The sequence below is a fragment of the Stenella coeruleoalba genome, assembly GCF_951394435.1.
Source record: "Stenella coeruleoalba genome assembly, chromosome: 1".
NCBI classification, from domain to species: Eukaryota; Metazoa; Chordata; class Mammalia; order Artiodactyla; family Delphinidae; genus Stenella; species Stenella coeruleoalba.
The window spans coordinates 12,283,410-12,299,729 of NC_137169.1; positions in this window are offsets into that span (position 1 = coordinate 12,283,410).

Here is a 16,320-nt window from a genome sequence, read left to right on the forward strand (position 1 = left end):
GTGCTTAATGGAAGTTGAGTGAGAACCGGCTCCTGTTCATTCATGTCCCGCGCTGACGTCAGCGAAGCCACGCCCTCAGGAATGTCTTTAAAGGGGCCGGGCTGGCACCCAGCGAGAAGGGAGGGGAAGTCCCGAGGGGGTTGGAGGGGCTCTTTGGGCCCGCTGGACTCGCTGGCGCCCTCCAGGTCCTTCCAAGTTTGAGCGCCTCCAAGCGCCAGTGCAACCAGGGCTAGTCCTCGAGGATCTCTGAGCCGGGAATCCTCGGCCCAGACGTGGGGATGGTTTTGCGCTGAGCCATCCCCCACTCTCACCCTTTGCCCTCTGGGACCGAGCTCAACGTTGGCCCGGTGGCCTGAACTGAAATGGCCTGGAGGATCAAGAAGCAGTTGCCTGCTTAGCAGCTTGCCTGGAAAGAGAGCTCCAAAATAGACCCAGATGCCCCTCTTCCTGGGATTTCTAAACCGTGCACCAAACCGTCGGCGGTCAGGGGGAGCTTCTCTGCTCAGGGGCCTCTAAGAATACAGTAATCTGAGAGCAACCTCATCTAAAAATGAGCCAGACATGCATGATCTCCTTTAATTCTCATCTGGGAGGTAGATGTCATTATCCCCATTTTACAGACGAGTAAACCGAGGCTCCAACAGCTTAAACAATATGCGCAAAGGTTGCACAGCTCAAAGGTAGTAGAGCCAGGATTTGAATCTGGGTAGTCTCTGCTTTAACCACTGCCCATATTGGGAAAGGTTGGGCAAGAGGCTGCTGGGTAGAGCACCCCTATGCCCCAACCCTGGCATGGTAGAATCAGTTGGTCTGTTTTGACACTTTGGAGGACAGGACACCTGCTTCCCACCTGCCCCTTCAAGGGGCCTCTCCCCAACGGTTCCTCAGACATGAGCTCATCTCCCCTCCTGACAGAAGTGGCTGGTGCTAGTGAAACAAACGGGAAATGTCCTCTCTCCTGCCTGCCTGGCCACCCACGGTTGCCTGTTGCCCAATCGCCATTTGGCCAGTCCAGTCCAGAAGGAGCAGCTGTAGCAAGCCTGGCTTCCTGGGAGGCTACAACCCCCTCTGCCCACCTCCTTCTCTTTCACCCCATCCTCTTCTTGACTCTCCTGGACCTGCTCACCAGACAGCCACACTGACTTACTCTGGTACCTAGGTCCTCCCTGCCAGATGTGGACATCTTGGCCCCTCAGCCTTGGCACCAGCCCTTGGGAAGCGGGTCCAGACATCTCCCTTGGAAGGGGGTGGGAGGGTTAATTACAGGTGTTGGGATAGTATAATTAAAGCCTTTGACCAAGATGATGGGAGGAGAGCCTCGGTCTTCTGAGTGTGTGAGTGTGCAAGTGTCCATGAGATTGAGTGTGTGGACGTGTGTGTGTGTGTGTGTGAGCATGTGTGGACATGAGAGGATCTGTGTGTGACTGTGAGTGTGCCGTACTTGGCAGCGGTCAAGACTGTAGGCTGTAGAGTCCGCCTATGAGTTCTTGGACATTTCACTTCTTGGAGGCTCGGTTTGCTCATCTGGAAGATGTATAAACCTACTTCAGAGGGTTACTGTGAAGATCAAGTACGATCATGCATGTTAACTGCAGAAGCCAGGATGACGGAACGCGCTTGTTAAGCCTCAGCTGTTATTATGGTCACACGTGGTGCGGCCAGAGGAAGCAGCATCTGTAGCGGGTGGGGCGGGCGGTGTGCACAGGGTGCTGCGCGTGGCCGGTGAGGGGTGTGTGTGTGTGTGTGTGTGTGTGTGTGTGTGTGTGTGTAGTACATGGTATGGATAAGTGTTTTGCATTTTGTGTTGAACCCTCTGGGCTATGGACATTGTGTGGTGAGCGTAAGATTTCCTGTATGTTGTATGTAAGACTTTGTACATGCGTGTTACATACCATTGCAGGCTCTGAATGTTGGGCGCGTCACTAGAAGACGCGATCCAAGAGGGCAGGGATGTTTGTGGAAAACAGGCAGCATCTGACACATAGTGGGTATTCAGCAAACCTTTGCTGAATGTATGAACTGATGAGTGAATGAAGGTGTTGGCAAGTTCGACGTCATGTGAAAGTCATTGTGTGGCATGTGTGAGTTTGCATGTGTGGGTTTGCATGTGTGGCCCCGCAAGGTTGAACCCACATGCTGGGGTGCAGGCAGGCCCTGTTGGCTGTGGGCTGAGTGCCTGCAGGATGTGCCCAGCTGCGGGCTGAGAGCCCAGAGCTAAGTGTGGCTCATCTATGACACAGGACGTGAGCAGAGGCGTGTGGGAAGCGTGGTGTGAGAGGGCAGCAGGGCGTGGAGTGGGGGCAGCTCCTTGGTCTTTAGTCACTCACCTGGTGACAACGCCCTTCCCTCTCTTCCTGTCTCACCCTGAGTCCCTCCCGCTCTGGGTGACTGGATGCTGAGAAGGAAAGTTCTTCGGTGAGTCAGTGCGTCTTATAAAGCGGCGCAGAAAAGTGGTATTTATAGTGACATAATAAACCCTAATGGAGATGGAATTACCCCATAAAGGCCCCAAAGAGCCCTCGGGGCCTGAGCAGCAAGTAAGCCTTCTGGTACGGGCAGGTGGAGCCTGAGAGTGTGCGTGTGTGTGTGTGTGTGTGTGTGTGTGTGTGTGTGTGGTTGCACGGACCTCACCTCCTAATCCCCACCTCCAGCCCACCAGCCTGCTCAGGTGCCCACCCTTTGCTAGGACTTGGCTAGGGGCTGGTGGCAACCAGATGACAAAGATAAACACTGAAACAGTAGTTTCACCCAGGAGGTGAGCACTGTTACTGTGCCCTGTTGCAGAGGATCAGACTTGCTTGTAAAAGCTGGAAAACAACTAGCGTTCTAGCCCAGGCAGCCTGAATGCGGCACACCCCCTCCCAGGTACCTCTTTCCACTGCCTCTCAAAACACTGAATTCCACAGAACCCAAAGCGCCGCCCCAGCCCAGATGCCTGGACTTATGCCCTGCTGGAGTCTTCAAGGCCAGTCCAATGAGTACCTCCGCAGTGAGGTCCCCAGGGATCAGGCCCTCCCTTGAGCCTCTGGAGCCCCTGTACCACATGCCCTCCAGGACCCTGGCCTCAGCCAGCTCAACTCTTTCTTGTCTTCGGAGCCTCTGAACTGTCTCTCAACTAGACTGTAAGCTCCCTGCGGCAAGGAACAAATCCAACACCCCTTTGCAATCCTGGCATCAGCTAGAACGGTGCCCCGTACAAGGACTCACTCAAGAGGTGCTCACAATTGATGGTGACCCTCTAACTCAGTTCTCTCCATTCTTTCAATTCATTTTCTTGAAGGCCTACTATGCGCCAAGCCACCTTTACCTATGCAAACTCATCTCATCCTCCCAGAAGCCCCGGAAGGATTAATATGGTCCCCATTTTTGCGGGTGAAGAAAGTGAGACTCAGAGAGAACTTGCTTGCCTAGCGTCACACAGCCAGGACATGGCAGGGGCAGAACTAAAAAGTTAAGTGTGTTTCAGTCCAGAGCCCGGTCTAGCTGTGTCTCTTTGAACACACCACGTGTTTTCATGCCTGCATCCCGCTGTCCAAGCGATACCCTCTCCCTGGATGCCCTTTCCACCTCAGCAACTCCTATTCCTTCTTCAAGGCTTACCTTGGAGCAACACAGAAGAGACACTGGAGCCCCCAAATGGAGGTGGGCACCTGGCCTACAGCATGTGCCGAGAGAGATCTGGTGGGTGAATGAATGAATGAATGAGTGATGGGTCCAGTAGACCTGGACTCTGCCATTTAACCACCTGTGTGGCCTTGGGCAAGCCTTATCATCTCAACTGCCACGTCTGTAAAATGGGCATGATAATAATGGTTTCCACCCTCCAGGACTGCTGCTGGGATTAAACGAGATTATATGTTAAACCCTTAGCACCGTGTCTGGCACAGGGTGAGTGAGCGTTACATTTTAGCTACTGTTACCTTTACAATCCAAAGTCACTTCGAAAAGCCAGCTGGGCACTCCTAGGCAAAAAAATCATCTCACCCTGGAACAGACCTCAGCTCTCACACTGTGTTATAATTACTTCCTCACCTTCCCTCCCCTTTAAGCAGGGGGCTCCTTGAGGGATAGAAGCCCAGTTTTATTCCATCCTGCCATGCCCCATGGAGACTGGCATACAGTAGGTGCTCAGTAAATGTACCTAGTACCACGCAGGTTCTAGGACTCCATCTTTCTCAAAGGAACACACTCCCCAGTTGCAACCACACAGTGGGACTTGAAGTTCAGCTTTTCAGGCAAGGTTTTTGGAGTGAACTTGCCTGAGCAGAAGTGTTACTGAGCTCCCCTTCCCCAGTGAGACGGTCAGGGAAGGGGAACTTAAATGTGGGCTCCCTCATTTGGACAGGGGCAGTGTGGGAGGAAGGCCTCCCATAATTGTAGGGCTTCCCCCATCCCCAGAGTTGGGTCAGAGGCTGTGCCGCTTCCTTTGGGACTTGCTCAAGCTTCCTGGGATCCTTTGAAGTGGGTTCCCTGAAAATCCTGCCTGTGGGGCCTGGATAAGGGACAGAGCCTCTGGGTGGGGTGGGGCCTCAGTTGGGAGGAGGGGCGGGAGTGAGGTGTGTCCCTGATCAGTGTCGCTTGGGTGCCCATCTTCTGCCTGCTTTGCACCTGGATTCAGAGCCCCCTTCCTCCTGTGCTTGGCTCCCGGACAACACCCCCCATTCCTCTTGGCCTTCTCTTCCCCATCTGGCCACATCCTCTTCCCCTTCCAAACTGAGCTTAGACCCCCCTACCCCCCACCCCAGAAGCCTTCTCTGATCCCCGGACCACTGGCCTTTCTCCCTTCTCTGAGTGCCAGTCCTTAACCAGGTGTTTAAAAAAATCAAAGTAGGGACTTGGGTTAAGACTCCACGCTCCCAATGCAGGGGGCCCGGGGGCCTGGGTTCGATCCCTGGTCAGGGAACTAGATCCTACGTGCCGCAACTAAGAGCCCGCACATGGCAACGAAGATCCCGCGTGCTGCAAACTAAGACCCGGTGCAGCCAAATAAATAAACAAATAAATATTAAGAAAAATAAACTATTAAAAAATCTAAGTGAAAGCAGAGCCCATTTGTTGAGCCCCGATTATGTGCCAGGCCCTGACCTGAGAGCTTTGTAGCACCACCTCATATATACACACAAGCACCCCGAGAAGCAGGGATTCTACCCCCATTCTACAGAGAACACTGAGTTTCATAGAAGTCAGAGTCACTTGCTCAAGGTCAGGAGCCTGAGGGGTCAAAGCCCTTGCTGGGACCACCTCGCCTCCCCTGACCGAGTCATAGCAAGGCCACTGAAAGGGAGTCTTAGGAGATCAAGTCCAATCTCTGTATTTTACAAAGGAGGAAACTGAGGCCACAGAGGGGAAAGAACTTGCTGGAGGTCACAGAGACTGCGTGAAGACTACAGACCTGGCCTTCTGAGTCCTAGCTCAGTGTAATCGCTTCTCTCTTTTTCTGGCGGGGGTGGGGGGGGGCATGTGGGATCTTAGTTCCCCAACCTGGGACGGAGCCCGTGTCCCCTGCAGTGGAAGCGCGGAGTCCTAACCACTGGACCACCAGGGAAGTCCCACTAATCACTTCCCTTGACCTTCAAAGGCTATCAGCTGCAGGGAAGGTGCCTCAGCAAGACCTTTGGCATCAGTGAATCTGGATACAGGAATAGGGCAGCCCTGCCTCAGGGCTTTTGCACCTACTTCTCCCTCTGCCTGGATCACTCCCTCCCCCCACTCAGTTTTCAGGGCCGGCTCCCTCACCTCCTTTAGCTGACCGCTCTATTTAAAATTAAACAGCAACACGGGGCCCCACCCCTGGACTCCCTACTTCCCTTCCTTGCTGTTTTTCTCCGTCTCACTTACCACCCGCTGCCATGCTCTACATATTATTGTTTATTTGACTATTGTCTGTCCCCCTCCCCCACCCACCTCCATTAGTGTGTCAGCTCCCAGAGGGCCGGGCTGCTGCCTGCCTTCTTCGTGGTGTACCTGCCCCGGCAGCCCGGCCTGGAGCTTTGTGGAATGAAGGAGCCCACAGTGTGGCAGCTTCACAGCACAGGTGCTCTGGGCTAGCTGTTTCTGTTCTCTTTCCCTCACTTTCCTCGTGGGTACTTTGGGGGGGAAACAGTGGCTCCCCCACTTAGAGAAGATGGCCCAGGCTACCACCTGGAGCTCAGCCACACCCAGAGGCCCAGGACGCATTCCAGAGACAGGACGAATGGGGGTTCCTGCTACTGCAGAAGGTGGGGTGTGTGACCAGGGGCCCCAGTGGATTTACCTGAGTTCCAGGATCCTCTGCTGTGGCCCTGGGGTGCTCAGACCTGCCAGGTGCTGTTCCTACATTATCTTATTTCACCCTCACAACAGCTCCTGTGAGCGGCATGTTCCCCATTTCACAGACAAGGAAATTGAGGCTTAGACAGATGAAGTGACCTGCTCAAGTCACAAAGGCAGGATCCGAATCCAAGCCCGTCGGGCTCCGTGGCCCCCAGTGCTAACCAAGGGTCCGGAGGTCACTCCTGTCCCTGCTCCCTGCTCTGTGTTCTGAGGGTCCCCCTGCCAACCAGAGTCCCCTGTGCAGATGTGGCGAGGCGGATCTGGCCGTGGCTGGCAAGGGGCTGAGGGTACACTTCTGGCTTTCCACAGCCACCATCTCCCGTGAGGAGCATCACCTCTCGAGCTTCTGTTTTCTCCTTGGTCAACTGGAGATAAAAATAATACAATACCCACCTTGTGGGGGAGCCGTGAAAGTATAAACAACTCTCTCGGCACAATGCCTGGCACATGGCAAGTCCTCCGCAAATGTCAGCAGTGATCATTTTTATTGCTGACACTGTATTTGGGGGCCCAGGTGCACAGTACCTGCCAGGCACCACCCGCCTGCCTGAGTCCTGTCTGTTTGGCCTCAGGCCTGGTGGAGGCTCAGAGGAGGAAGGGAGGAAGGGTAGGAAAGCTGCTCTGTTTGCTTTCTGAAAACCTCCTAGTCTGACCCCAAGCCCCTTTCCGCCCTGACACCACTGACAAGCACACAAGGCTTCATTCACCAGGAACCCTGCCCTAGGTCCCCTTCCCACCATGCCCTGGATAAACCCAGCAGGACCCTACTAGCCCCTGAGGGAAGGGCAGGGACCTCACACTCCAGGCCTCTATTCTCATGCCCATCACCAGGCCTGTGTGCTCACAAGTCTACACACACACTGAGAAGCACTGTGAACACAGCCATGGCCCCAATACTGCATATGTCTGAACACACACACACACACACACGTCCAGGCACGCATGTCTAGGGGACTCGGTAGGAACAACCTTGGGACAAGACAGGAGCTCCTAACCCACCCCACCCTTGCCCCTGCTTCCTGTCCTGTCTCCCTCCATCTGTCTAGCCGTCTCCATCAACCAGTCCCAGCAGGGCCTTGGTCACTCCTCAGCTATCTTCCCCATCCATCTACCCATCCATCCACGAGTCCATCTGTCTGTCCACCTGTCTGTAGCCAGCCCAGCAGTGAGCATCCATCCTCACCCAGTCCTAGGCATCATCTCTGGAACAACCTCCCCAGCAAGACCCTGTCCCCTCGCTCAGCAGGGTCTCTCATCACTCGTCCACCCCCCCCACCCCTCCCCCACTCCTCATCTGTCTCCCTCATCTGTCAGTCTGTCTGTCCCTCTATCCATCCTTACTTCCTTCCTTCATTCCCCAATGGGCCCAGCCCCTCACAGCCCTCTCTGTGTCCCATCCATCACTTCCCAGACAGCCCTTCCCAGCCAGGTAGTCACCTCCTGGCAGCTCCTGTGTGTCTATCTTTCCACCAGCCCATCCATCCATCCATCTGTCTGCCATCCCATCCATCATGCCCCAGCCAGTTGTCCAAACTTGCCACCACTCACATATTCCCTGGTTGGACCCCCTGAGGTGCTCCCAGCAAGCCCTAGGTAGGGGGTGTGTGTGTGTGTACGGACACACACATGCTCACATCAGTAGATAGCTCTGTGACCTCTGACACGCATTGTGTCCAATCCTGTGCTGAGCATGAGGGGACCAGAGACTTGGACACAGCCCTGCCTTGAGAAGCGTGTGTGGGGGGGGGGGGGAGTGTGTGTGGAAACTGGGAACCTTGGTGGGGACCTGGGGGGGGCTATTTTACTGTGTATTCTTCCTGTTGCAGTTGACAATTTCACCATATGCATCTGTGACCTATTCAAAAATAAGTACATAATATGAAAAAAAATCCAACCTCTATTCTTATCTCTTGATACCTTAAGAGGTACTTGACCAGTGCCCCCAAGATTGGGGGCCCAGGCACCCGCCATCCCTGGCGTCCCAGACTGGGGCCACCCATCCATCCCCATCCGAGGGCACTCCCCTTCCTCTCCAGCTTCCGAGAGACAGAGACGCGCTGAGACAGAGGTGGAAGCTGCGGGAGAGCCCGGAAAAGCCCGGAAGGAGCCCGGGCCACGTGGAGAGGAGAGAGCCGGAGAGGAGGCCGGAGAGAGGGGAAGGCTGAGCGAGACAATAGCCGGGGGCCGAGGGGGGCGGGGGTTGGACTCCGGTTCCCTGAGGGGCCGGCGCCCACCTGCCCGGGAGCGAGGCAGTGAATTAAGGGGCCCGGGGCAGGGAGCTGGGGTGGGGCGGGGGGCGGTGCGGCCCAGCATCCCCCACCCCCGCGCCCGTCTCGCACCCCGCCCGCCCGGGCTGCCAGCCCCGCAGGTGCAGCCTTTGAGGGTTGCCGCGTGCGCTTTACTGCCGGCCCGAGCCCATTCCCCGCTGCGAGGAACCGCCTCTGCGCCTCGTAAAGGGGTCGGGGGCCCGGGAGGGGCGGCCCCCGTCGCCATGGAAACAAGGGCGGCCCTGGGGACGGCGACAGGGGACGGGGCATCCGGGCCCACGCGCTCCGGTGCGGTGCGAGCTTTGCTTGTTCTTGCCTTCGAGTCCCAGGCGTTCCTCCTCCCCAAGCCTCATCACCCCAGCCTTTAAAAGTAGCCTAGGGCCTCACTGGTGCTTCACAACGATAATAATTAGTAATAAATCACAGCGAGATTCGCTGAGTTTTTATCTCTGTGCCAGGCACTAGGTTAGAGCTGCACATCCGTTTCCTTTTGTCCTCACACCAGCCCTGTGCCTGAGGCAAAGGAGAAAACTAAGGCTGGCAGAGGGCTGCTCCGGGTCTCACCGCTGGAAAACGACCTCCTGGTTCTGGCCTCAGTTTCCCCATCTGTAAAAAGGGAAGGTGGGATGGGGTTCAGCAGCTGACCAGCCAAGGGCAGGAACTAGATCACAGGCTTGTCTGGGGGGGTGGGGCTGGAGGGCTGCCTGGAAAATCTTGACTTCGAAGGTCTTTAGCGGGCACGCAGGCTCCGGTTTGTCCCGGTGCCTATGAGACACACCCACTCTCCACACGTGCCCCACGTGAGTCGTGCCCCACGTGAGTCCCGCCCCACGTGAGTCCCGCCCCTGTGATCCTGAGTGGGTCTCTCCAGGCCAAGCCCCTGGAGATTCGACAGAGGTTCGAAGGAACCCCCCAGCTTCGACATTCCGAAGAGACTTAGGTCATCATGAGGGTGACTTGGTATACTGCCTCCCCCCCTCTGACTGGGTGTTGGGGGGAGGGAGGGTAGAGGGGGGGTTCCTGCCTCTCCCATTAGACCAAGTGCTCCTAAGGTCCAGTACGCCTCTGCCACTTCCCCAGGTCTGTGGTCACGAGAAATGTGCAGACCCCAGTGGCTGAGTTGGTTGACTATGTCTGTCCATGGCCAAGCACGTCCCAGGGGTCTGTCCCAGCCCCTCCCCGTGCCCTGAGATCTGGGCTCCACAGGACTGGGTTCCTGGTGAGGGAAGTGCAGGCTCCACCATGGAAACAGACAGCCTCATCCGAGACCCCCAGACCCTTCCCCAGCACAGGCTTGGAAGGGGAGAAAGGGGCCCAGGGGCCGCCTCCCAGGTAGTAATCACCCCAGAATTATCATCCCCTCTGCTTCATGCCCAGCACATAACCAACAGTGAGCCGGTTATTTTCACGCCCATTTTATGAGTGGGTAAACTGAGTTCAAAGAGGGACAATCACTTGACTAAGATCACCCCCTGAAAAGTGGCACCCCTACTCTTTCCCCTCACACCCTGCTGCCTCTGTGTGTGTCTCCCAGCACCTCATACTGACTTGGAACTGACCGTTGACACGTCATCCGTCATCCGCAGTATTGGGTGAGCACCTTGAGGGAAGGAAGGGAACAAGGTTTGGTTTGGTTTTGCTTTGTTTTAAATCTGAGGCCCCAGTGCCCAGCTCAAAGCCTGGAACATAACAGGCTTGTGGATCACACCTGATCATATCTGTTCTCTTCCACATGCCACGTAGGTGCTGCTGCCCCAAGTCAGCCCAACCAGGGTTTATTGAGCATCTGCTGTATCCTGGGCACTTTACACATGTCACACTTGGTATAGATCATCTCATGGCATGCACCTCCCGCCCCGTGGCCTCTCAATGACTATTTGCACTTCCCCACTTTACAGACGAGGAAGCCAAGGTTCGGGGCAGTTGACATTTGAAGCCAGATCTATGTGTCTCTCACACACAACCTCCCCCTGGCCAAATGGGCATTAACCCAGGAGAGAGAGCAGGGGGCACTGAGCCTGGGCACCCTGCCTGGGGCATGGCTGACTTAGGGGTCCACCCCAGAGACAGAATGCTGCTGGTGGGGGGTGGGGGTTCCCTCTGCGGTCCTGGAGACCCTGCCGCAGTCCCCCAACTGCATGTACTTGTGCGTGCACTTGTGTGAAGGTTCACAAGCAAGGGTGTGTGGGCACATTGCATGTGAGTTGGGGGGGTTCTGAGCAGGGCCGTGTGGGCTCATGTGGGTGCCCACGTGAGTGTGTAAGGACGCGTATGTGCCCACGTCTGCGTGTCCCAGAGTAAGGGAACGGGTGGGGGAGGGAGGTGCCAGGCATGTGAGCTGTTACGATCCGCATTTCACAGCTGAAGAAACTGAGGCTCAGGGAGGTGAAAGGACTTGGTCAAAATCATACAACTAGCATGTCTGGCTGCGTGTGCACACAGATGTGCGTGTCTGTGCCCGGGTGTGTGTGTGTGTGCCCGCATGCGGTGGGCAGGGTGGGGTGGGATGAGGAGGGAGGGCTGCCTGCAGCTCCATCCCTGTAACAGAGCCTCCCTGTCTCGCCGGGGCCTAGAGGAGCAGCAGTAATAACTGTTTTGCACAGCGGATCCACCTCATGTCACAGCCCGAACCTGTGCCCCGGGGCCAGTCTGGCAGAAACCGCCCCCCTTCCCCAGCCTGGACCTGACCTCAGGCTGATCCCTGGTGCGGGTGGGGGTGTCTCTGGGCCCTGCCCTGTCTTCCTCACCTCCAAATTGGCCTGACCAGGCCCAGCAGGTGAAGGGGTTGGACTCCAAGCAGGCCTGCTCGTTCGCAGCCGTGCCCGCTGGCCTCCCTCTGCCCTCAGACTGTGAATCCCCCAGGGGAAGGGCACAATAGGTCCTCCAGCAGTTGACGGGATGCTTTTCCAGGAACGGCCTGTGTGCCCTCTCCCGAGACGAGGAGCTCCCTGAGGGCAGGGGCTGTGTCTCTTTCATTGGAGGAGAGATATTCCCAGGGCAGGGGCCAAGCCTTCCCCCATCAGACAGGGACCCCCCCAGCCCAGCCCATCAGCTCAGGGCGCACATGTCAGAGGAGGCCCCACAGACATGGCCTCTTTCAGCCCTGGGCCCCCAAATCATTGCCATCTGTTCGAGTCCCCTCCCCCCAAGCCTGAGAGGGGAGGCAGGGCAGGGGGCAGCAGGTCCTCAGACCCAGGTTGAGGCCTCGGGCAGTGGGGCATAAACTGGCAGGCAGGCTGGGAATCAGACCCACTGCCCCTCTCCCACCCCACCACGTCTCCTGCCCCCACCCTGGCTCCCACGGACTTTGACCACCCCTTCCTTCTCTTATCAAACACCACCAAAACCAGCCATCGAAACTCCTGGCCTCCTGACCCCGCCCCCCACGTGCCCCACCGTCTGTCCCATCCTGTCTCCCATTGCCCACAACCCGCCGGTTCCGTTCCAAGGGAGACCCGGCGGGGAGCAGAGCTGGCACCGTGAGGCCAACGTCCGAGACGCTTCTACGTCCCGGCCCTTCTTGGCCCAGGCTCCTCCCACCACCACTCTTGTTTCTCCTGGGTGCGCCCCCCTCTGCCCTCTGGGTGCCAGTGGGGGGTGGAGGGGGTGAGGGTGGTGCCCAGGGGCATTGCCCATAAAGATAAAGGGAATCTGAAGGCAGGCACCGCCAGGAGATCAAAGGCTGGCCTGGAGGGTGAGGCCAGCCAGCGGAAGTGACTTGTCCCTAATCAAGAGCAAATAGCACTGAGGAGGACGTGGCGGGCCCCCGCTTTCCCTTCCCCATCAGGGCTTGGAGAGACCCTCGCTGATCCCAGCAGAGACGGGAAACTGAGGCCCCAGCGCGGGAGGGGCTGGTGCAGGCGCACGAGGCCAGGCCTGGGGGAACAGGGGGTCCCTCCCGACCACCCTGCACGGTGAGCAAGGCTCTGAGTCACAGGCCTGGCCCTGCCCTTTGCTCACTAAGGACCTGGCTGCCCCTCAGTTTCCCCATATGAAACATGGAGGATCAGGATAGTGAGTCACTTTTATTAGAGGAGATAAGAGGCCTGGCAAAGCAGCCAGCATGGCGCCCGGCATATGGAAGGCGATACTGAAAGCCCAGATGCCCCCACTCGGGTCTGAAGTCCTCGCTCTGGGCCCTGAGCTCCACTGACTCAACTCCTTTGCAGGGAGCCTCTTAGCTCCCCACGCAGGACTCAGCCCGACTTCCGCCACTAAGGCATCTCCCCCCACCCCCCTCCCCCTGCAAGGGAAGCAGAGCTTCCCCCTCCCCTCCTGCCACCACCTTCCTGGTGATGGGGGTTTGCTGGGAGCGACAGGGCTGCACGGCCTGCTGACTCAGCGCCTGGAGCTGGGACTTGCTTAACAACCAGCACAGGCCCGGGGCAAACAGAGCCGCGGGCCGCCACGCCCGCACCACAGGAATGCAGCGGCATTCCTGGGGGTGCCTGCAACTGGGGGCAGGTCAGCACCTTGCTCTGCCACCTTGGCACCGGGAGGGAGGAGGGGGCCTCAGACAGAGGCACGGGGCCTTACAACTGTCCAGGCCCTGGGACCAGCCTGCTGGGATCCCAGCCCACAGCTTGGCATCTGAGACCGGGGGCCAAAGTGAGGTCGTGAGGCTCTGACATCTTTATGAGCTGTGTGACCTTGGACAAGGCCTCTCTGAGCCTCAGTTTTCTCATCTGTCAAGTGGGGGGAAAATGATTCTGGTGCAACTGCTGTGAGGATTGGATGAGAGAACGCAGGTCCAGGCCTTAGCACAAGCCTGCCTCACCGAAGGATTCAGTGAAGGGGGCCCTCAGGCATCGCCATGACAGAATGAGGAGGTCTTCTGGCTCTGGGGCCCTAGAAGGAGAATGAGGCCCAGAGAGGGATTTCTACCTCCCTGACGTCACACGGCAGGGCAGAACCTCAGGGTCCAACTGCTCCCCTCGTCCTCTACACCCACCCAGAGCCCTCACTGTTGAGACCCGCACTCCCTTCTCTCCCAGGTGAGTCTGAGTCGCAGGTCAGTGAGGACCCCCAGGCCCCACTCCTCACACTGGCCGGGGGCAGACCTGGTACAGGAGGCTCTGGGTGGGGAAGCCCTGGGCTTTCATCTCCCCTCGTCCTGGCACTCTGGCCTCGTGGGGTCCCCTGTCCCTCCCCGGCTCTTCTACCAGACCCGGCACAGTCCGGGCGGCACTGCAGCCCTCGTTCCCCAGCGCCCCCCTCAGGCGCTCAGGAGGGGAAGCTTCCCCTAGGAGAGCCCCTCTCTCCTCCCTTCTGCCAGCTGGTGTGTCCTCTCTCTGCCTGCCTTTGCCCTTTTCTCTGTCTCTGAAAGAGGCCACAGGACAGGGGTGTCTGAAGCACAGAGGAAACTTGTTTCATGAAAAAAGCCCTGCGTGGGAGCTGGGTCACCTGGATTTGAAGCCTGGCTCTGCCTCCGACTTGCTGTGTGAACTTGGGCAAGTCCCTTCCCTCTCTGGCCTTCCAATTCCCATCGTTACCTACACTGCCGCTGGCCATGAGGACTACGTGAGATCAGGGGGTGCCCAGCACATAGTACGGAGTCCCATGTGAGTGTCCCCAGCTCCTCCCCAGCACCCGCAGCCTCTCACTGCCTCCTTTAATCCCCCCAGATCTGCCTGCCTTTGATACTCCTGTCAGTGGCTGAGCCAGGGTTCTGAATAGGAAGCTGAGGGCTCCCAGGCTGTGGGGAAGCAGGCAGGAGCGGAGCCTGCCAGGCCTGCGCACGGCGGGGGGGGGCCGCGGGCCCCTCGCCATTCACCACTAAGCCTGGGTCCGGATGCCTTTGTGCCAAGAACAAAACCCCAGGGATCAGTTGTCCTCAGACCTGCCTCTCAGCTCCGGAAGGGACAGGAGCCCGGGCCCGAGGGTGGAGGGCGCCCCCTCCACGGGCCCTGGGATGCCAGGGGCTGGCTTCACACCCCAGAAGCTCCCACTGTCCCAGGGTGTGGGGCTGTGGTGGGTGAGCAAATCCGGGTTCAAATCCCACATTTTACTCATGAAGAGATTTGGGTGAGCGCGTTCACTCCTCTGAGCCTCGGTTTCGTGACCCGTGAAGTGGACGGACGTTATGATGGCTCCAACCTCATGGGGTGTGAGGCTTCAATGAGATGCTGCATTCAGCGCTTAGCGGTTTCTGGGGCCCCTGAGGTGCCCTACAGACGCTAGCTGCCCTCAGACTAGCTTCACTCCTGCCTGGGTCCCTGGGGCTTAGGCCAGACCACAATTTGGGGTCTGAGTGCAAAATATGTGCGTGTGAGATGGAGGGGCTCTGAGCAAGCCTGGCCCCCGACCCAGCCCGCCTGCTCTTCCTCACATAATCCCCTCCATGGTCCCACGGCACACAGGTCACTCCCAGCCAGGTGCCCTCGACCCAGGGCTGCAGGGACCCCTGCTGACCAGGCCCCAAGTTAATGCTGAGCCTGACCCTGTCCCTCCTCCTGGCCACGCTGCCCCGCCTGGCCCTCGGACTCAGGCCTCATCGTGGCTGGTTGCTCCCAGCCCGGAATGACCGCGAAGCTCTGGCAGGGGCAGCCCCCTTGGGGGGGTATCTGGGAGAAGCCTCAGGGGCCCCGCCTGCTCTGGGGTCCCTCCTGGGCCCCTCAGGTCTGAGCGGTGCCAGGGGACGAGGCTCTGTGTCAGAGGTGGCTGAGAGCAGAGCCCCAGGCAGCTATGACTTGAGTTTCCCAGGCAGGGGGCCAGGAGGCCCGTGGGCACACTCTGCCTGGGGCCTGGGTTCCAGCCAACCGTCAGCAGCAGAGATTGTTGGCTCGGTTTTATTTTAAACAAAAAAGAACTTTGAGTGGAAACATGTGTCTCTTCTTCTCCCCTCCCCCTCTCTCCCTCTCCTTCTCTCTCCATTTCGTTCTCGAATATTTCTCTTTTGGGGGCCTCCCTTTCTCTGTTTTTCTCTGTCTTGCTCTATTTCACTCTGCCTCCCTGCCTCTGTCTCTGTCTCTGTCTATCTCTGTCTTTCTATCTCTTGACTTCTCTGTCTTTCTCCATCTCTTTCAGGGGTCGAGGGTGGTACCGGACTCCCTCCCTTGGGGTGTGGCCCAAGACGTAGCATCCCACCCCTCCCTACAGGTGCAATCCCCAGCGGTGCTGTGGAGGGCTGAGTCCCCTCCCCTGGTGTCTGAGGAGCTGAGGCTCCAGGACCCCAATCTTCCACGCTCCTGCTGTCGGCCCCTCTTCAAACCCCAGCTTCCCCAGCTCTGTCCCTCTTGTGTCTGTTTTCTATACCAGGCACCTAGACAATCATTCTGCAGCTTAAAACAAGTTTTCAACCACTGGTCTGGTCCAAACCGCCAATTTTGCTGCCAGAGAGACTGGTGTCAAGGGGCGGGGGTGGGGTGGGGGGAGGGACCATGAATTGCCCAAGGCCACACAGGGAATTAAGGGCAAAGCTGGGCAGACCCAGGTCCCCACCCGCAGGCAGCATCATCTACACCTCAGGAAGGGGAGTGTTCCACCCCCAGACTCACCTTCACTCCACTTCTCAGGGCCTGGGGCTTGCAGGAGGGTGGTCAACAGCAAGAGGGAAATTGTAGGCCTTGACTGGTCACCCATTCCCTCCAGCACAGCCGTGTTCCTGCGCCACTACCTTCCAGCCCCTTCCACCACTCACCAGGTAGCAAAAAAGAGACTGTCCATCCAAGGACCGGGTCCAGGTCCCAGCTCAGCCTCTGAGTCCTTGTGCGACTATGAACATGACCTTTCCCCTCCCTGG